The sequence below is a fragment of the Anneissia japonica genome, unplaced genomic scaffold (genome assembly GCF_011630105.1).
Source record: "Anneissia japonica isolate Jap-2015-1 unplaced genomic scaffold, ASM1163010v1 scaffold288208_len475333_cov186, whole genome shotgun sequence".
Taxonomy (NCBI): Eukaryota; Metazoa; Echinodermata; class Crinoidea; order Comatulida; family Comatulidae; genus Anneissia; species Anneissia japonica.
In genome coordinates, this window is record NW_022728199.1 from 152,585 (window position 1) to 174,848 (window position 22,264).

General features: G+C 34.0%; 1 long non-coding RNA gene across 1 annotated transcript in view; it reads left to right on the forward strand.

Moving 5' to 3' along the window:
• LOC117114029 overlaps positions 1-22,264 on the forward strand; it is a 53,713-nt gene that overhangs the window by 749 nt on the left and 30,700 nt on the right. The window contains exon 2 of the long non-coding RNA XR_004446286.1: positions 16,586-16,923. This is a non-coding gene — a long non-coding RNA (uncharacterized LOC117114029). The remainder of the gene's footprint in view (positions 1-16,585; positions 16,924-22,264) is intronic.

Genomic DNA, 22,264 nt, shown 5'->3' on the forward strand with positions numbered 1-22,264 from the left:
CGGGGAGCTCACTTGCATAGAGTACTACCTGTCTCTTATACACATCTAGAAAAGGTTCATCAGGCTATGACTGATAGAAAGTTAAGCACTATTCTTCACTATCTTTGTGGCCATAACTGTGGTTTGACTATTGCAATACGGATATTACGCAAATGTCTGCAGTAGAACTACAATGTCTGGGTTACGAAATGTTCGCCACAAGTCGTCCCAATTACCCTATTCAGCATATTTCACAAGATAATTCAGTTACCATGGCAGTTGTTGTTGTCATGATGCCTGAGCACCCCTCTTATTGTTTAACATTGAAAACAAATATTACAGTAAATTAATGGAAATGAATGACAAATTTGCTTTAAATGTTAACAACCAATTTATGGTGTAGTCATAGCCATCGATATGCACCATCCGTAGTTTTGCAACTTGCGTAAAGTTCAGTGGACGTAATATTTCTGTTCAGCACCCCCTTTTTAAAATTCTGGATATGCCACTGAATTAAATTATGATGTACTTTGTATTGTATTCAGGCCCGTAGGCAAGGGGGGGGGGGGGTGCAGAGGGTGCACCCCCCAAAAGGTCCACTTTTTAAAACCTATTATTTCACAAAATCGTTCCTAATTATCACAAAATGCTATAGCATGCATTGCATTATATATTTGCCAGCACATCCAGCTGTTGATTTTAAATATGATATGAAATTTGTTGGAAATTTATCGTCTCCAGTGACTGCAGATTGATCTATAACATGAACAATGTTATCTGTAAGCCTGCAGATGTACAGGACATAATAACGTTACTTCTTCAGGTCCCAAAAAAAACCCAAATTAATGAGAATTTAAATAAAATATTCACGAATTATGTGTTTGAGAAATCCATTATATAAGACCCTCAAAATACTACTTTGTCGGAGTCTCCTGGGGCTTTTCTCAAAAACCCCCTCCAGGTCTCTGCCTCTGGACCACCAAATTTCAAAAAGTCCACTTTTTAAAACCTATTATTTCATTAAAATCTTTCCTAATTATCGCGAAATGCTATAGGCCTAGAATGCATTAAATTTTTTTTACCCGCTCTTCTAACCGTTGGTTTTTAATAATGTGCTACGAAATTTGTTGGAAATTATCAGCTCCAGTGATTGCAGATTGATCCATGTCATCTGTAGACCTACAGATGTAAAGGACATAAAAAGTTACAACTTAACAGTGGCGGATTAGGGGGTTGTGGGAGGAGAGCTCTCTAAAATTATAAAAGAAATGGAGAAAAAAGAAAAATCGTAATTAAATTTTGTTTGAGAGTGCCATTTCCGGCCATCTAGAGGTGCCATATAATCATATATTTTCTTACCTCTGCCCCAACCATCTGTGAAAGTTCCTTTCGGCCCTGGACCCCACCCTCTATTTCTTCTGCTTTATGCCCCTAAACAATACCCAAATGAATGAAAATTTATATAGAATATTACGAATTATAGGTTTCAGAAATCCATTATAAGGCCCTCAGAGCTTCCAGGGGATTCGCCACCCCCCCCCCCCCCCCACGCGGGGATCCCACTTGAACTACCATTTACCAAAAATGCACTGTGCTCTAAAAGACGACAAGAAAAACGCCACTCAATAGTGCCAGAGAGGGTGCAATATTTATTGGTTCCCGATGGCAAAAAGTGTTCCGTCCGGTCGCAATCTCGTGGCTTTACCAAAGGTAGGCTTAGCACCCAGTCTTGCTTGAAATTCCCGCTAACATCGTGTGGAAAATCGTGGCACTTTAACACAGGATAGGCTAGGGAATTTAACTGTCAATTGCACCCCGGTCATTTCCCACGCTTGAGCTACCAAGTCCTCGCAAGTATATCCCATAAATGCTGCAACTTCCCCCATATTTTCCACACTTGTGCTACCAAGTCCTTGAAAATATATCCCGTAAATGCGGCACCTCCCCGTATAGAACTATTTAAGAGTGAGCCCCCCCCGGTGGAAACACTTTTTTATTCATTTACATTTATTTTTTCACAGTGAATTTTAAGTGCATAAATGTTATTCTTGTACAGTGTTTTTAGAAACAACAAGCTTGAATTTAAGTGTCTTCACACAGGAAAACCAATGTTGATTTATTACACAAATCTGTTATTGTTAATCAGGGCACATGACAGGAGTTCAGCATAAGATTTAGAAATACATTAAATTTCACAAATGCACGGGTTCACAGAAACAAGTAGATTTGGATTCAGCCTCAGTTATCATACATAATCTATAGGGTAGGATTATGTAGACATTACTACCGGAAGACATGAAGGCCAATAAATAAAGGTCAATAAACTATTAGACAGGTTTTTAATTCCATAAATCAGTGTAATTATCATTAACCTTATTTTCAAATTTTAAAAAATATTTAAAGAGAATGTTACTTGTATGGAATAGTATTAATTTCCTCTCTGGGCACATTCCAGAGAATATACAAATAATAGTAATCAAATTAGCAACCATATGGTAATTAGGCAATCTTTAACTCAGTTAATCTTGAAGGGGACATTATGTGACATGTCCCCACGAAACTCAGTCGAAAAATAAAATGTATGGGATTTTAAACAATGGCATAGTATTAACATCAGGAGCTGATATGGATGGGGGACAAAGTTTGATTGGGCAGGGGGTCAAGGATTAATTTAAAGTTTGAGCTAGCTGGCAGTAGAGTTATCTTGATTTTTAACCACAGCAAACATGGAACAGTTTAAAAAGCCTCCCTAGTCTCAACACAATGTGTATGTTATAAAAAATGTAACAAAAATATAGTTAAATATTAGGATAATATTATTTAAACTACTTGAATTAATGAAGTATAATTTAAACTACTTAAATAGTAATAAAATATTATGTAAATTACTTAAATATGAATACAATTATTATCTTTCTGCTAAAAATTTAGCTCGGTAGGAGCAAATATATCGCCAAAAAATGGCGCGCTCTATAGAACCTCTCTAGTTGTCCCAAGCTCCATTAGTATATATTATTAGCTTAGTATTTATTATTATACCTTTTTCCTGTACTTAACCGGTAATTAAATTATCCCACTCATTTTTCTTCTCCAATTTTCATCAAATTTTATTAAAATCACCTCTCTTTTCCTCTTGTCCTTGCTTTTTCCTGACATTTATGAAGAGATAATATGGAACGTGATGACTAGAATAACTTTTTTCTACAATAAGCTCTCAAGTTTAGCCTATCAGATATATACATCAATTTTTTAATCCGTAGGCATATACAGTACTTCCATCTAAATACTCCTTTTAAAGAATTGGAATGTTTTAGATACTAATGTATTTGTTGAGATTAAATTTTAAAAATCCATTACAGTTTGCCCTCCAATTCGATTCCACATCTGGAACCTGACAATGTGGGGGTGGTTTCAGGGTTCGGTTTTCACTCAACAATTTCATACGTTTGATGTTTTTCTAAATAAAGATACTGTTTATTTTTCTTTGGAGTTTCTAAGAAAAAGAACACTTCTTTCTAATAACATTTTATAGATACATTTTCATGATAAATACATACATATAATTTAAAGACTACCGGTATGATGTTTATAAATAGAACAATGATGTCATTTAGGGCAACATAGTGACATTAATGTTCTACTCATAAACATTAATGTCATTTAGGTCTACATAGTGAAAATTTTTAAAGGCATTTCTAATCTAACAAAGAGAATATTTTTTCTAATACAAAAATATAATTTACAGATATATTTTCATGATAAAAATGTTAACTTTGAATAAGCCTACATATTATCCATGGTAGTGAACAAAAAGAACATTTATTTTTCTAGTAAACAATAATAATAATATTTTAAAGATTTTTTATTACCAGTAGCTTTTGTCATACTACTCTATTTGCTAAAAAATAAGATCTTAATAAGTTTTAATTTGTTGAATTTAATGTGCTTAATTTTGTGATGATCTTTTTTTGATTATTTAAAAGTTCTTTTTTTATTAGAATAACAAAAACATATTTAGAAGTTAGCTGTGTGTTAAAAGATTGAAAGTTGTTTTTTGTCCGTGTGTTTTTCTATTTTACCGAGGACCTCAACTTGACCACACACCTATGACCCGATGACCTTTTGAACACTAGTGCTGCACTGTGCTGGATTTGCGTGTACAACGCGTTTCCAGAGTTTTTGCAAAGGTTCTCAGCTGGCGGGAATGTTTGAAAATGTGTCACAACTCGTTATGCGCTTTTATTTGAGTGGCGTCGCTCAAATAAATAGCGCCCTCTATGCATACAACGTTAAGCATGTGTGTGCCGGTGTCCATGGCATATACCTGAGTGTATTTTATGGTTCTCGGCATACTTTGCCCTCGCTCGGTCCTCTGATGACTGTGTTTAGTAAGGGTCATCTGGACAACATATTACAGGTATGTGTGTGGTAATTCCTCATTCTCATATATTATATATGTTCCCATATTTTTCTTTGAAATTTCCCTGTATATGTCTATGCCACAATATGCGTAGACAAGATCTTTTTTTTTTTTCCAAATGTAGAGTTAACATAGCTAAAAGTTGATTTATCAGTAGACTTTTCTCCTTATATAATTCTGTTACAAACAGTGAGCCATCAATTGATGTTTTTCACCAACCTCTTCATTCATTTTTAGCCCAAGTTAAACTATTCATTTGAAAATTCACCTGCTTTGGAATTGAAGTTTATTGAATTTTCTTATGTTCCTTGTATAATAGTAACTATTGTATATTGATTTAATCTGAATATTTTTTTACTGTTTATAAAATTTGTGAATGTTTCTATGTGATTTTACTTATTTTATTGATTTTATTCCTGTGATTTTATATATTGTATTTATTGTAAGCTTCCTGTTATTGGCATTCTTACTGTTGGGGGTGAAATGAAATAAGATAAGTAAATAGATAAATAAATAAAGTAAATAAAATGGTTATTACTTGAAAATAATGGTCTTCTCCAATGCGAGTCAAAATGTATTTAAATATATTGAGTGTCTAATAATTGAAAACTAAAAATAATTTAATTTTTTTTTTTTCAAAAATTAGTTTACAGTGTTGAACTACTCATTTTGGATCAAATTAGTTATAAAATTTCAATAAAAAAAATTCTTTTGTTTTTCTGATTTACTACAGACTTTAGTTGACTAAACACAAGAAAGTAAAGGAAAAAAATGTAGGAAAGAAAAAGAAAAGAGAAGGAAATATTTGGAAAGAAAAATGATTTGATAAGACAACGAACTACAGGATGGTTTAATTAATGGTAAAATGAGAAGATACTAAGGTATAAAATGATGATTCTTGTATTACATTTTTCCTGTGATTCTTGTTAGTTCTCTTCTGTTGTTCTTTTTTAGACACTGTGCCTTGAGCAACTATTTTGTTGGAGATGTTTGCACTATAAAAATTGCTATTATTATTGTTATCAACAATCCAATATTTTCATGAGAGCATCTACGCTTAGTCCGCTAAACTAGTGGTAGCCACTTTATATGAGCTGAACCGTGGAGAACCTTACCTTTTGGTACAATTCCAATTTCAGTTCTTAAGTTAAAGAACGCAGCACACTTTTTGCAAATGAGTCTCCCGGTATACTACCAATTCACCACGAGAGAGATCCCACCGGAAACAAATCAGTGGACTTGGTAGTTTATCTTTGTTTCTGATTTACACCAAAATACTCGTACTCGTAGTCAATTTTAATTGCTCAAAATAGACAGTACATGTTTAAACAATATTCATGTTAATGGATTATGGAATAAAATTTTATTGAACTATAGGATTTTGTGGCAGGAAATTGCAAGTTGTTATGTGTAAAGGAAAATGGCTTTGATTTATAGTTCAGCAGAAATGCATAGTAACAAAAGACTTCCTGCCAAGATCTGCCAATGAAACACTTGCAGCTTTTCTTATAATAATACAGGGTTGTAGCTGTAGAAAAGTAAGGGTGGGTGATAGACATACAATACAATACAATATACTTTATTCGCAACTAAAAACAGTTGAATTGCACATACATAAGAAATTTGAAAATTGCCTTAAAAGTTAAAAATATCAAAACGGAGACGGTAAACAAAATTACACAAAAGAGTAAAACAGAGATTATTATCATAATTATAAGTTATAATTATTATCAAAGTAATAATAATAATAATAATAATAATAATAATATGATTATTATTATGATTATTATTATTATTATTATTGTTATTATTATAATTATTATTATACTATATTATTGTGAAAATTAAGAGATTACAAAAAGAGTGAACCGTTTCGACCATTGTTGGAGCAGTTCACCCGACTATGCAGAGACAACCTACCATTTTCTAAGACCAGCATTAATAATAAAGTTTTTTGACCGTTCTATCCGAACTTTAGTGAGATGGAATTGTTGTGTGGACATGAGGTTGTATTTATGGGTTGGGCAGTTGGTAAAAGTGAGTGTAGTCTGTGTGATTGGTCTTTTAAGGGTGGGTTGGGGATAACGTTAGCCAACTCTATATAATAAGGATGATTTTGAGGATGGAAAATTGGGTTAATAAGGGTGGGTGGAGGGCCATGAAATTATCTTTACCCTGGGTGGAACTGTAATGATGATAATAGTAATGATAATATATTTGAACAGTTTGATCTTCATCGATGATAATAATGATAATGATGGTAATAAATAAGGCCTAATGGTAGATTTTTATAATCAGTCATTTTAGGATAGCGGTATATAATTTAAATTTAATCCCTTTTGAGTTTTAAATACAAAGTGTTTATTTCGCCGGCTAAAACTCAAATGTCTTTTCCTCTATGTTACGGTTGGAATGCACCCTTACTAATCATCACAAAAATTTATGAACGAATAGCAAACATCGTCAATAACAAGATAGCACTCTCCACAGCTTTACTTGTAACAAAATAGAAGCGTTGATGCGCACAGAAGTGACTGTAATTCAAATTCAAATTCAAAAATACTTTATTATCCAAAAGGAAATTCACTTGGTTATGGTACATATAAAATATATAAAATTAAAAATTATAAAACATTAAAACATTTAAGTACAGTACTGATATATGAAAGACAGTTGTTAAGAATAAGATCAAAAACATGCAAAATGAACAGTGAAAAAGGACAACACAATACTATATGTTCCCCTTCCTATAGGCCTACGTAATGATGCAAACTTTAAAAAAAAAACAAAAAAAAAACTTGTTTAATTTTAAGAGAGGGCATCCTAGTGGTTTGCATGGTTGTTACAAAATTTGCTCTATAATAGATGTAAAAGTTGAAAAGTAATTGTAATTGCGAGAGGGCGCCCTACACATTGTTGTTACAGGATTTGCATGCAGAAATCGCAGAGAGCGCTATCTTGTACTAATAAAGATATTTGACAAATAGGTGTACTACCGGCTATGTAACACTGCCTTTTATTTTTCTAACATCATTTGTTGTTGTTTTCTTATTTCCCTTTTTAGCAAGTAAATGTCATAAACTATCAGAGCATGTGCAAGTGTAGGTGCAAAAGTAAAGTCCTGTCCAGTCTATCAAACTATATTTGACTGTTATTCTAATAAAAAAACTTTTAAATAATCAAAAAAAGATCATCACAAAATAAGCACATTAAATTCAACAAATTAAAACTTATTAAGATCTTATTTTTAGCAAATAGAGTAGCATGACAAAAGCTACCGGTAATAAAAAATCTTTAAAATATTATTATTATTGTTTACAAGAAAAATAAATGTTCTTTTTGTTCACTACCATGGATAATATGTAGGCTTATTCAAAGTTAACATTTTTATCATGAAAATATATCTATAAATTATATTTTTGTTATTAGAAGAAATATTCTCTTTGTTAGATTAGAAATGCCTTTAAAAATTTTCACTATGTAGACCTAAATGACATTAATGTTTATGAGTAGAACATTAATGTATAAATGACATCATTGTTCTATTTATAAACATCATACCGGTAGTCTTTAAATTATATGTATGTATTTATCATGAAAATGTATCTATAAAATGTTATTAGAAAGAAATGTTCTTTTTATTAGAAACTCCAAAGAAATTGCATTTCACACTATGAAAGAAATTACACAAGAAAAAATATTACAGTTAAAAATAGTATACATAAAATATCTAAATAGTCACATAGAGAAAGAAACCGCCTGAATTGCACAACCCAAATATATCCAACTCCCCTCATAAAAATTTGCCTCATTGCGCTAATTTATTACCACCTGTAAAATAATTATTTCAATTAATTAATTAACTTATTAAAAAAGTATATATATTTGTTAAAAGATTATATTTATTTATTGAATTATCAGATTGTTAAAATTAATTGGCAAGACTTGGGCCGAATCGACTAAATACTTGTTGGATAAAAGAATGCACACGGAGATGAAGTACATGCTGAAGAGAGTTTAGAATTTTTTACAATACAAACACTGATTATGAATTTTGAAGTAATTTGGTTAAATATGGGATTGGGCTATTCTTGAATCTTTTCATTATACCATTATAATGTTAGCAGGCCTCGCAGAATTTTGAAATTTTTGGTTGCCCTTTGGGCAAGCCAGGTCTCAGATTTGGTTGCCCTCGCAATTTTTTACTTGCCCCTATATTTTTTCGGAGATTTTAAAGAGGTTCCCCTTCAGCACGCACCCTATTTATTTTTGGTTGCCCGACGCAGGTATTAGGTTGCCCTGGGACGTCGGGCAGGCGATTCTGAGAGCCCTGGTTAGAATTTATTTGATTTTCAAAGAAACATTGAAGTAAGTACTTTTAGACATAGAAGAACCCATTTATTGAATCTGATAGATTTAAGGGTGTTTTGAGCAAATTCAGCGGTTTGATAAGGTTTCCAGTCCCAACTAGCCAAGTGTATTAGAAACAGGTTTTCCCAAGAATACTGCAACAGACTCTACACTGGATCTTTTCAATTCTAGAAAACTGAGCTTTGTGTGGCCAGGGTGCCAAAGAGGCACCACATATTCCAGAATGGGACAGATGGATATAACGTTTGTACACTGCAATGAGCTCAACCGCACTAAGGCCAGTCTGCTTAAGTGATCGCAACATAAAATGTTTCTTGTTTAAACAAGATATATGTTAGCTTTTAAGAGTAAATGAATGTTAATTTTAGCTTTTAAGAGTAAATGAACTTAGAATTATATCTCATTAAATCACTGGTACTGGTACGGGCATTATAATGTGCCTCTTCCTTGCGGTTATAAAGCGCAGTTCCTTTCCCTGGTCATTGGGTCCACATGCTAAGTGTTGCTGCTGCTAATCAGCGCTGGAGCAGGCAACCCCACCAGGTACCCATTTATACTCCTGGGTGGAGAGAAGCAATGCAGATAAAGTGTCTTGCTAAAGGGCACGAGCGAAACGCACAGCGAGGGATTGAAACCCCTACCTCGAGGTTGGGAAAACCAAACCTTCCCCGCTGCGCCAAATGACATTAATGTTCTATTTATAAACATCATAGTCTAATTTTTTTAATGTTATCATGAAAATAAATCTATAAAATGTTATTATTTGTTAGAAAATATGTTCTTTTTATTAGAAACTCCTATTGATGTTATGGATTACGTAGAGCTAAATGACATTAATGTTTACTCATAAATATCATACTGGTAGTCTTTAATTTTTATGTATATGTTTACCATGAAAATATATCTATAAAATGTTCTTATTTCTACCATAGATATATATTGCGGTTAATGACATTAAGTCTACCGTATTTTTCTTAATGTCTATCATAAAAATAAATCTATAAAATGTTATTATTTGTTAGAAAAAATGTTCTTTTTATTAGAAACTCCTATTGATGTTATGGATTATGTAGAGCTAAATGACATTAATGTTTACTCATAAACATCATACTGGTAGTCTTTACTTTTTATGTGCATGTTTACCATGAAAATAAATCTATAAAATGTTCTTATTTCTACCATGGATAATATATAGAAAGATAACATTAACTTTGTACCATGTATAAATTGAGTTTCCAAAGTGAGTAGGCCTACGTGTAGTAGAGACCTACTTTCCACAAATTTCATGATGATATTAGAATATACCGATCTGATCAGCCCACTGGGCAGGTCTCTTTAGGGACGAACTGCGGTGTTGTCTATTTTTAGCCACAGCTGGTTAACACGTGCGCCTTCATGCTGTGAATTAACGGTCTGATCAGCCTACTGGGCATGTCTCTTTAGGGACGGACCACGGTGTTGCCTATTTTTAGCCGCAGCTAGCGAGCTTGTTTATTTTAGCTACGGATAAACAACAAGAATTCACAAGAATGGGCTTTAAATTCAACTTTACGGCGACGAATGTCTGGTCTAATCAATTGGAAGAGTTTTATGTGCCCGAATTCAGAATTTTGTGAGCATTTGTTAAATTTACCAACCTAGACCAGGCCTACTCATCTAAATTATACCCTGGGACTTCGCCCGGGGAAATGCCTGTACACGGAGTTGGGCGTAAACTCAGGGGGTGGGATTATACCTGAGGTGGGACTATACCCGAGGAACTATGGTATACAGTAGGTCTAGTTTAACATAGAACTAAAGAGTATAGTGGCCGTCCCAAGGCAAAACAACGTAGCTGACATTTTTGTCGATTTTGAGATAATATCATTTGGGAGTATATTAAACACGTCTGAATTACCTTCAACTTTCAGGTCTCAATAATGAGTTGTGAGTGGATCTCCCGTATGAATAAAAATCGTAACGGTACTGAGTTTGGTCTACAGGAGTTCGTGCTTTGAACAGGTCATTCCATACATAGAAGAAGCTTTTTAGCAAAGGTTGCCCTAGGTCGAAACTAACTCCGGCTATATATTGATTATAAGATGGAAAAATATTAAATATTTCTTATTATTGTAGTAGTGATACTATGTACACGTTTTAATGATTGTTATTTATTTGTTAACGTTATTATACTTGCATTTAACTTTAATGTATTGTTTAAGTATGAATTACCGGTACTACATGTATGTCCATGTAAAATTAATCTTATCTATTAAAATTGTATATTTTAAATAATATAGTAATAGGCTAGGCCTAAGCAAGTGACTATATCATGTGAGTGTATAACATTATGAAAAATATGAATAAAACCTAAAGTTAAAAGAATAAAGGAAGAATAGGAAAGAAATTTGGAGTGGCTGAAATATTTTCTGAAAATATACAATACTATTATTGCATTACGTTTTTGTAAACAATTTTTGGCACTAATCGTCAGAGGTCTCGGTGCCACAGCCTACACTTTTCATAATTTGAAATCGAATCAGACCTTAAGTGATTTCTAAAATCTCTTTATATGAAATAAAAAATAATTAATGTTTAGAGAACAAACTAAAACAAATGTCTTACCTGGAAGTACGTATAAATGTACAATATGATCGTATGAACCTAATCATGTCTAGTGCATCGCTGTATGTGTATGTGGTTCTGTTGTTTTTTCTATGATGAACGTTCTTTTCCATCTGTTTGAAAAATTTGCGCATGTAGATAACGCGTGTAATTTTGTTCTGTATTTTTACGCATTGTTCTGTATGCACCACCTATCTTTAAGCACAAAACTTAAAATCCAGTGATTTCCTTGGCAAAACAACGTAACTACAAGATTACGCGGCAAAACAACGTATCTGCGATGAAGATATGTTGTTTTGCCATGGAATGCTATTCAAAAATGGTCAGAGACGATGGAGTTTGGCAAGGCAAAATCAAATGGTTATTGGTGTTTTTATATCAGTAATCTTAAACAGCGATGTATGAACAGGCTAGGTAATGCATATAATTGTGATAAATTCCAAAAATATGCAACAATACCGAGCCTAACATGTTTGCGTGACAAAACAACGTATTTGTAATTATCGCTAATAACTTTGCAATAAACAAATGTTTGTAATTAAAATTTTACATATAATCACAATGTCAATAGATATATACAATCCTGCAAAATTTTAAAAGGCTATGACAATTTATTGCAAAGTTACAAACATGCAAACTTTAACTCTATTTTTCTCCAAAAGTGAAAATTTCAAGTTACGTTGTTTTGCCACGGAATGGCCGATAGTATGGGAGAAGTCTCACTCTCGGGTTTCCTTTGAAACGTAAATCCTACCTCAACTTTGGGGGCATCCCATATTTCGAGGTACAATAGCACAGTACTTAATTTTTTGTTACAATGCAAAATCTTGAGAGATATGGACCCTCTTTCCATTCTATATTCTTTGATAGAGCCTACCTTCCCATTGACACCCAACTACTATTACCAGTGGTGGATTCAAGGGGGGGAGGGCAGACATTTCCGGCCATCTAGAGGTGCCATAATCATAACTTTTCTTACATCAGCCCTAAACATGGTAACACCGAGGTGGTCTAGACACCCATCTGTAAAAGTCCCTCCCCAGGCCCCTGTATTTTAAATTTCTGGATCTGCCACTAATTACTTAATGGCCATTCAACTTTGTATGGAAAAACATACCTGGAAGAAATCATTTGTGACAGGATGATGTTGCCAAGAGTTTAAAAAATTTGAGTTTTTCAATTAGATATAATTGATTCAGGGAAAAGACAATTTAAATGTGCTAGGTACTTGGAAGATGTCCCAGTCGATGGGTAGGACCTATTTGAGGTCAAATGTAATATGTTCTGCTGTAGCCAACCAGGGGCGGATTCAGAGATGTCCGTCCGAAAGTGGGGCCGATCAAGACAACACTAATCTGGAGGGTCCGGGGTGGCATTCCCTCATGAAATTTTTGTTTTCTAGATGCCCGAAAATAACCTCTGAGGCAGTTTTGGCCAATTTGGATCAATTATTTATTTTTCTTTCATGCTTTTTCTTTTTTTTTTTAACTTTCCAAAGGTGGGGAAGGGGGAGCCGCAGCCGGAATTGCCTCTTGATTATATATACTGTATAACCTTTATTTTGTTGCTTGATTGTTTTGCTGCTGAATCTGGACCTCTTAGGAGACCAGTACTTATGTATTAAAAGAGTATTTCCAGAATAAAGAAAAATTTGAATTACATGATGTTCCCATACATGGCATGATGAGGTCATATTACATCCAAATATGGACATAAAATAAACTTTCTTATCTGTCAAACCATTTCTGGTCATATTGCTCAGATACACGATACTACATGCTTCATTATTCACAGCCGCACTACCTCACCTTAGTTCCGTTGTTTCTGCTTCTTTTGCGATCTTTCAGAAAGCGCATAGAGACGAATGTAATATCCGCTATAGAAGTGTACAACCATTGATCATACCTATGCTATATATAACATTTTATTGTTATTAATAGTTGTGTAATTTAGTCATTATTTTTTGTTTCTTTAATGTATTGTGAAATTCGGATATTGTATTTTTGACTTATTGATTTTGTATGTGGCCTACATATTGAATAGTAAATAATTGATTTTTATGTGTAAATTAAGTATTGAAATTGTTATTGTTTCCAAATCAAGTGGTAATAGATTTGCCTCAAAATTTATTGAGAAAAAATATATGAAAGCTTTCAGGCATAACGCTTTCTCAAGTCAGTGTGTTTATATATAGTATATATGTATTAAACATTTTTTATTATATTTCTTAATGTTTCATTGGTCTGCAGTCAATAACCTGCTTGCCGTCATTTTTGTAAACCTTCCTGCATGCTTCACTGCACACAGTTTCAATAAAATCTGCTGCTTTGTAGCTTCACAATAATACCTCTTCTGTCTGGCTGCATGTTTTGTTTAGGAACCATTCAATCAATATCGTTGCTTCCTGTCGAAAGAATAACTTGTTTATTAAAGCAGAAATGGTGTATTTATGTTTTTTGTTTGTTATTTGATACAAATTCCGTTTTAGCAAACCCTGAGGGTTCCCTGGTGCTTTTGTCTAAAAACGAGGCTTGCTTTTGGAGATTTGCCGCTGACTGAATAATATCGACTGAAAAATGATGAAAACAAAAGAAAGTTAATTAATTGATAGTAATCAGAGAGGATATGGAAACCGGAAGAATAGAATGTATTTTGTAATTGTGGTGTCAGCTATTCAGTAATACAATCCTTTCAGAACTACAAATAAAGATAAAGCCAAATATAGAAACGTAAATGTAATGGATCAATTTTTTATAGTAAAAAAAAAAAAAAAAAAGAAAATTGAAATAAATATGAACACTTTAACAATATATGGGAAACTTAAATAGTCATTTTCAATTGTTTTTTTCTATCGGCTGTGGTGGTCTAGAACTTTTTCGCCCAGTGGCAAAAGTTGCAGTCAAGGTCTTATGTTCGGAAAGTGTTGGGGGGGGGAGAGAGGAGGGGGGAGAAACCTGTGGTTGAGAGAGGATGGTTTTTGGGGTGTACTCATATCTACTGTGGGGGTCTAGGGTTATACCTTTGAAAGCCATCTTAATCTCTTATGTGATGTACAGCATAGTATCAGACCATTTATTGCCACAATATCGTAGGTGCCCGTTTTCAGGTCCACACAAGGCGGACCCCAGAACCTCACTGCTGCTGTTGTTGTTACCAGAACTTCAAAAGCATCCAGCGTAGCCAGTTTTGAACCGACATGCAGGAAATTTTGTACACATAAACTGGAGGTGTTTTCCAACAAACATTCAAAAGGCCCTTTTGAACCCCAGGGTGCCCCATATTGTCATACACCTACAAAACAAAACAGTGGTTTCAGTAAGGAGTGTAAATTACTGCCATCACCACTAATAGCACGTCACATCACATGGATGGCGCTCTCGGTTGACGATGTGTTCTATGGAACTGAAGGTTGTGAGTTTGAATCGCGTCTTGGTACCGTATTTATGTTTTTTTTCAATTTTAAGACATTTTATTATTTTGTTTATTTATTTTGTCTTTTTTCTGTTCAGTGATAGTAAGTAATGGCAATTATGATCCCTTGCCGAAAACCCAATAATAACTTGCGCCACTATGCACTGTGTAGCATGGAGGATATTTCCTCCATGATTTAAGCATGTTTTCATAGTGTCAACAAATAAGCCTCGTCTGAAAGGTGCATACCTGAAGCGTTAATGTTGAATTTAGGTACAGTTTAACCCGCCGACTGGTAAGCGGTCACTCTCGTTATACTCCTGGGATGGTAAATCAAATAATGGAAAAAAAGGGGAAAATAAAGATGAAATGGTTTGCCATAAGAACTCATACAAAATGCACATTGTGAGATTCACACTTTGACACACTGTTGACAACCTGAACCTCAACTATTCGCCAATGATATCATTAGCTCTACTACAGACCCTATATATGTATATAAGGCCTATGGTACACAAACCACTGTGATTATAAAACAACTAAATTTCGAAAGCATTTATGGCAGGAAGCTATTAATTAAGCTATGATGAGTTTGAAGGTTGGGTACAAAGGCCTTAAGTTGTTAACTGTGTTATTGACACTTGACAGGTTCATATTAATTATCTATTGCTTAATATCCGTGAATGCAAATCTATAGCTATAGGTAATCTATAGGTAATAGGATAACTTAGCCCCTGTCCAGACAATCAAATCAAATAAACCTGTCATAATGACATGCCTAAATATGGCCATGATGACATCCCATCATAACCATATATAGGTACATCATGACTATATATGGGATATTCAGGTTCCTGTGTAATGATTTGGTCATTTCTACCATGGGATGCATAGTTTGAATGCACTTATGTTTAAAATTATTTTTCCTATATTGATTATTTTCCCTGCTCCCTTTCTACGCCCTCCCTCATTCATAGTTTTCAATAATTTACATATGTTCTACTAAGAAAAAATATACATTTCAGAAGAAAAGTGTGGGTATAAACAAGGTATAAGGAAAGTATATAAAAGGGTATTATTTAAGCATCTGTTGATAAGAATCGGTTTTCTTTTATATTTTCTTTTGAAACTTTAAAGATATACAAAGTAACAATTCTAATAATAAATAAATATTAGTTTTAATGTTTTGAAAGAACTTTTACTTCAAAACCCCATGAATTAATATATCATATCAACAGTCAATGTCAACAGTCCATACAAAAATATTACAAAGAGCTATTCTGAATGTGTCAATGGCCTATCTACCAGAGTGGGAGAAATTTCTTGGGGAGCGTATCTTCTTTAAAAAAAAAAGCTTGTGGCCCATTAACAATTCTAATAATAAATAAATATTAGTTTTAATGTTTTGAAAGAACTTTTACTTCAAAACCCCATGAATTAATATATCATATCAACAGTCAATGTCAACAGTCCATACAAAAATATTACAAAGAGCTATTCTGAATGTGTCAATGGCCTATCTACCAGAGTGGGAGAAATTTCTTGGGGAGCGTATCTTCTTTAAAAAAAAAAGCTTGTGGCCCATTGATCCCACATTGAAAAATCATCTCATATCACCTTATTTTGGCAGCTCAACACCCTATCAATATTTGCCCCCCCCCCCCCCCCCCTCCTTTTCAGTCCTTAGATGCGGCACTGTGTCTATTCATTATTGAGGATACTTTATTCTCCTAATTTTACCAAAGCTTACTCAAACATACAGAGTAAACAATTAAAATATTGGTTTTTTTTCTTTCCCAGGAAAAATGAAAATGTGTTTCTAAACGGGTTGATATTTTGAAAAACATTTTACAAAGATGTCAACAAAACGAAACATCACCAGACAAGCCTGGAAATGAACCCACAGGGATAAAGAAAACAAGTTCGCCCAAGAAAGAGCTGGAGGAGAACTGTGATAGACGAGGCCTGGAGGCAGGGTATTTTCTGGACGAGATAGAAAGGATAGCGCAAAACAGAGTGTCATGTCATGCTGTTTCCAAATGCCTATCTCCATGAGGAGTTGAAGGGATTATAAGTCAACAAAACAATTACAAGATCATCTTTTAGAAGAAAACAAAATGATGGAGCATCAAAGCATGGTAAGTGGTTTGTTTGATTTGATTTTTAGATTAAGAAAGATAGAAAATAATGGGGATTTATTCAACAAATAATTCTGTTGACATGTCTATAGAATCGACTGAAGCCTCCTTGAACAAGTCAATTGATGGAGTGTCCCACGCTGGTGCGTGATGGCATGAGAGAGCCTACTAAAGAACAAAGGTTCAATTCTTCTAAAATTTTATAAACATCCATCCATCTTAGGAATCATTGGGCTTACTCAATCATGATCGCTCTTCTATTCATTCTTCCTTTTGTTCATTAATTCTTTCATCATTATTGTTCATTTGCTGTTTATTCAATATTTCATTCATTCATCCTAACTTGATCTGACTGTAAACTATGCATTAGGCCTATATAGGCCTACCAAAATCATTGGTTTTAGTGCTACTATCTGTAATGAAATTAAGTTTGATACCTACACTGACAACATATATATAGAATATACCCCCTTACTACTACTACAGTAGTATGTCCTAAAGCCAGGCTCAGGAGGAAAATTTGTTTTGATATAAATTATGTTGTAGGCCTACAGCTGATTTTTTAAAGACATAAAAACCATATTTGACAAATTTAATGAGATTCGGATTTTTGAATATTTAAGAACTTGGCGAAAAAATGTGGATGCCCCTTTTCCCCCAGTTTTTAAATATTCAAAAATTTGTATCACATTAACCGCTTCCGAGTTTTGTATCAAACATGCTTTTTGTGTCTTAGAAAATTAAGTTGTTCAACATACCAAAAAATTGTTATCCTCCGGAGCCGGGAAGAAGATTCCAAAAAGTAGGTACTTACTAGAGAAAGCATTATGGCCATAAGAGTGGAATTTCAATTAAGGAAAAACAAGGTGTTTATTGAAGAATATATTTTATGAGAAGATGATTGGTGTGAGACAAAATAGTGATGTACAGAAGTGCGAGTTTGTTGATGGCTTTATAGGTTTTAAGAAGCAATTTGGACTTAATCCAGAATTAAATGGTTTTGCTGTACTGTTACACATGATGATTCTGAAGTTTTGAGAATTTTGATGAGAAAATAGTTATGTATCTGTAAATATTATTAGTATCAGTAGTATACTAGGAGTCTTAGAATGGGGAAGGGGGTGACTGAGGGGGTGCAAAGGTGAAATATGGGTCCGATGATTAAGTGAGGGGAGCGTTAACTTGCAAAATAAGGTGACATGAATTGATTTTTATGTAGGCCTCAATGATTTTTTAAACTTCAAACATTTTCAATGTGGGGTTTTTAAGGAGATACACTCCCCAATTATGTCATAGAACAACCAGATAGGGGCATGATGATATCTTATACCGATTAATGGACAAATCACAGTATATGTCACATATATTTAAAGGTGAAATTGGACATACTGGTGAAATTGGACATATAATATATTATATACAGTATTATAATATATAGCATATTCGTACCGTTGAATGTTGTTTTTCCTTCTCTGCTCCTAAACTGTGGAACTTTCTTCCCCCTTAATTACATATCATCTCTGATCAGGAATTATTCAAATCCAGTCTTAAACCCTTCCTCTTAAAATAGTTAAACTTCTTTTCTAACATCTTCCAGCGCCACTTTGTCTCTACCCAAACATCCAGCATCTCTACCCAAACATAATAAGTATTTCCCTGTTTGGAATTTCTGCAGATATTATTCTCCAGAAGATGATTGAAGCAACTCAGTCGAAATGTCGAGACTTTCTCAACTACAACAGTTCTTTTCAGAACTACCTACGTGGTGTACCGCAAGCCTTAACAAGCTAGTTTTTGTTTGCTTTAATAGGTGCTTTAAAAATGTGTATTATTATTATTATTATTATATAATTTCATAGTGTGAACACAGCTTTATTGTGATTTCCTATTCTTTAACACTGGTTCAGATGACACTTGTTGATAGTGCCTTTGACGTTGCACCTTTGCCCTGGAGTGTGTTTGTTCCCTGGACAAGTGATATTATTATTGTTGAAGTGTTGAACTTTGTGCTGTCCATAAACCTTAGCTTCCTGTGTCTGAGTCCATGTTAAATTGTCAATGTTGACATAATGATGCTAATGAACTGTAATTGTGTCAACTTTTAAAGCCCTGTCGAGATTATCAAATTTTCTTCAGCATAAGACTGTTGTATGCCCATATATGGTCATGATGTGCCTGTATATGGTCATAATGTGATGTTATCATGACCATATTTAGGCACGTTACATATTTTTGTCAAAAATTTAGTCTTGACAACATTGCAATTTGTCGTCAGCTGATCACTGTGATCTGTTTAGCGAACTATTTTGTTGACCAATAGATTATAATAATAGACCTAGTTGTTCTTTATGAATAAATAAATGCCTTAAAATAATTTGTCATTGTTTTTTTTTCGCCGTGGCTAGAGATACGGTACCGTATCGGAACTTCCAATAGCTAAAGGTACGGTAAATGATATTACGTCATGATTAGCCAATAGAAACGCCGATACATGCGTGACGTCATTCAGTGCACTGCTGCTGCAAGAGTAATGAGTGTGTGTTTTAGCAATTAACGATCGAAGATTCGTTCGTTCGCGGGTGTTGTTGATAAGCTGTGATTAATATTCTGTAGCCTGAGGCCCTAAAGCAAATAAAAAGGATAGCAGTTTTGCTAGATTTGACGACATCAAGCGAGAATAAACTATTTTAATAGTAGAAGCCAGGCCAGGCCTTAGCTACTCTTGAAACCTCCTAAGCCTAGCCTAGTAGTATGTTGTACTAGATAAGATAACAACTTCAAATCCCATGTGGTAGCTATTAGCTAAGGGTTCAGCTCTGTAAATTAAAAATCTGGTTTATCAACACATAAATATAAGCTCAATTCAAACCACCTGTAGTACAGGTGTTACATCACCATGGCTGCAATTTAATGTTTCCGGGATATCACCCTGTTTATTTTCTTTTTTCTCATCTAAAATGCTCAACAGATGATTGCTATAAACTTTCATTTTCTTTTTTCAACCATCATAAATCTTCTGGACCAACAAAGTAAAAAATCCTCATGATGTTCTTTTGTATGCTCATATGTAGTCATGATGTGCCTATAATAATGCTCCTGGTGTGATGTCATCATGAGTATATTTAGACATGCCACATGTTTTTGTCAAATTTTCTTTGTCAAATAACTTTTGTATGCCCATATATAGTCGTGATATGCCTATATATGATCATGATGTGATGTCATCATGATAGGCATAAAAATGGACAGGTTATTTTTAGATACTCTTGAAAATTTACCAGTAATTTAATGTTATGTGGATTTTATGTTCACTAAATGTATACTGCCCATGTCAACTTAATAAACTTGATAACAATAAATTTCTTTTTATGGACTACTTCAATTCTATAGTATTAAATTCTGTCCAGACTATCAAATTTCCTTTGACAAACTGTTTTCTTCCCATATATGGTCATGATGTGCCTATATATGGTCATGATGTGATGTCATCATGACCATATTTTGGCAAGTCACATGTTTTTGTCAAATAAAATCTGATAGTCAGAATAGGCCATTAGCTTTAAATTAATAGCCTAATTTAATTTAGATAACAAAATATCATACTCTCCAATTGACTGACATATGAATAAAATCTGTTTTTATTCTTTGCATATGCTAAAACATTTAAATTTGTAGGTAATAAATTTAAAGATATTTGTAGTAAAAAGTCTGTAAGTCATCAGATATTTATTTGCATTTATCTGAGTGTCATTGATTTGATACAGGGGTCTCAAGTTGGAAGAACACTTCCGGGGATCTGGTTAGATTCAATCTTTTTTAAAACATCAAATTTTATTCTTCTGCGCATGGTGACCCATCGTCTTCCGTTGGAACACTGATAATAAAGTAGTAAAAACATTGCGAATATTATGAACTCATGGAAGATTGCTCATTTTCTGGGAGATTTGTGCATGTTTGGCGGAGTGTGGAAGTCTGTCCCGATTTCTGGGAGACTCCAACAACTACGGAATAACCCTTGGGTGATAACATATGTAGAAGTAGCAATTTGATATATTTATTGTGTTTGAATTGAAGGGTTTTCAGATTTTAACAAAGATTACCATTATTCCAAACACTCCGCTTTAGGTAAATGGCTTCTAATAAGCATTTCCTCGAATACATGCCCCCTCCAGAATGTCATTTTGAGTAATATACTTCCTTTAATAAAACATTATATTGTCCAATTGACTGATGTATTATCAATGTCTTTTAAATATGACTTTAAAGCTAGACCCTTAAATTGGCTGGGAATATATTTAAGGATTTTTAGTAAAAAGTCTGTAAATTGTAAGTCAATTGAAAGCAGTGGCGGCTCTAGGATATATCTTCTAAAGGGGCTAAGCTGTCCGACGGTAACTTAGCTCGGGCCCGAGCTTGGAGAAGGGTTTGAAAGGGGATGCCACCTCCCAAATTTTTTTAAGAATAGGAACCTCTGGATGGCCGGATATGGCACTCTCAGACTGTGACAGACATGTGTTTGCTTGGTGTGGGCCTTTTTTTTTATTCTTTTGTGGTCTGACTGCTCGATAAGCTCTGTCCAACAGGGGCTTGACCTGTCCGGTGGGGCTTAAGCCCCCCTGCCCACTGGTGTGCCACTGATCAAAAGCCTAATTATCTGCATTTATTGGAAGTTGAAAACATTTTTTATGCTTACAAACACAGGGGCATTTTATGTAGGGTATTACCATAGTTTCTCTGGTATAAGCCTGCCTTTGATCACAAAATTGGGCCAATTTTGGGGGCTAGGATTATTCCAGGGGAATCCCCTGGTTATCAAATAACAATTTTATGGGACTATTGCCAATTTAAAGCCAATATTTTTTGTTTTTTTCTGTGAATGTAAAAGTCAGCTTTTTTCTGAGGAAAGACCGGTACATGAAATATTAAGGTATAAAGTAGGGGGTGGGCTTACCCAAGGAACTGTGATGTAGGTTTTAATAGTTTAATACTGGATCACAACTGCTGCCCTAATCTATCACATCCAACCCCTACCTTCCATCTGCCATTTAATATGACTACTAAATTCATATGATGAACTATGGATGAACTTTAAATTCAATACCACATCAAAGATTTCTTGTACCTGTTTGAAGGGCCTGGATTCCCAGGGGCCTGTATGCCTGCTTGAGGAATCTTCAATCATATCTGTGAATATTGACTAGGTGCATTGTCTGTCTCTTATACACATCTAGATGTGTATAAGAGACAGGTGTATGGTCATAATGTGATGTCATCATGACCATATTTTAGGCTTGCCACATGTTTTTCTCAAATTAAATTTGATAGTCTGGACAGGGCTTAA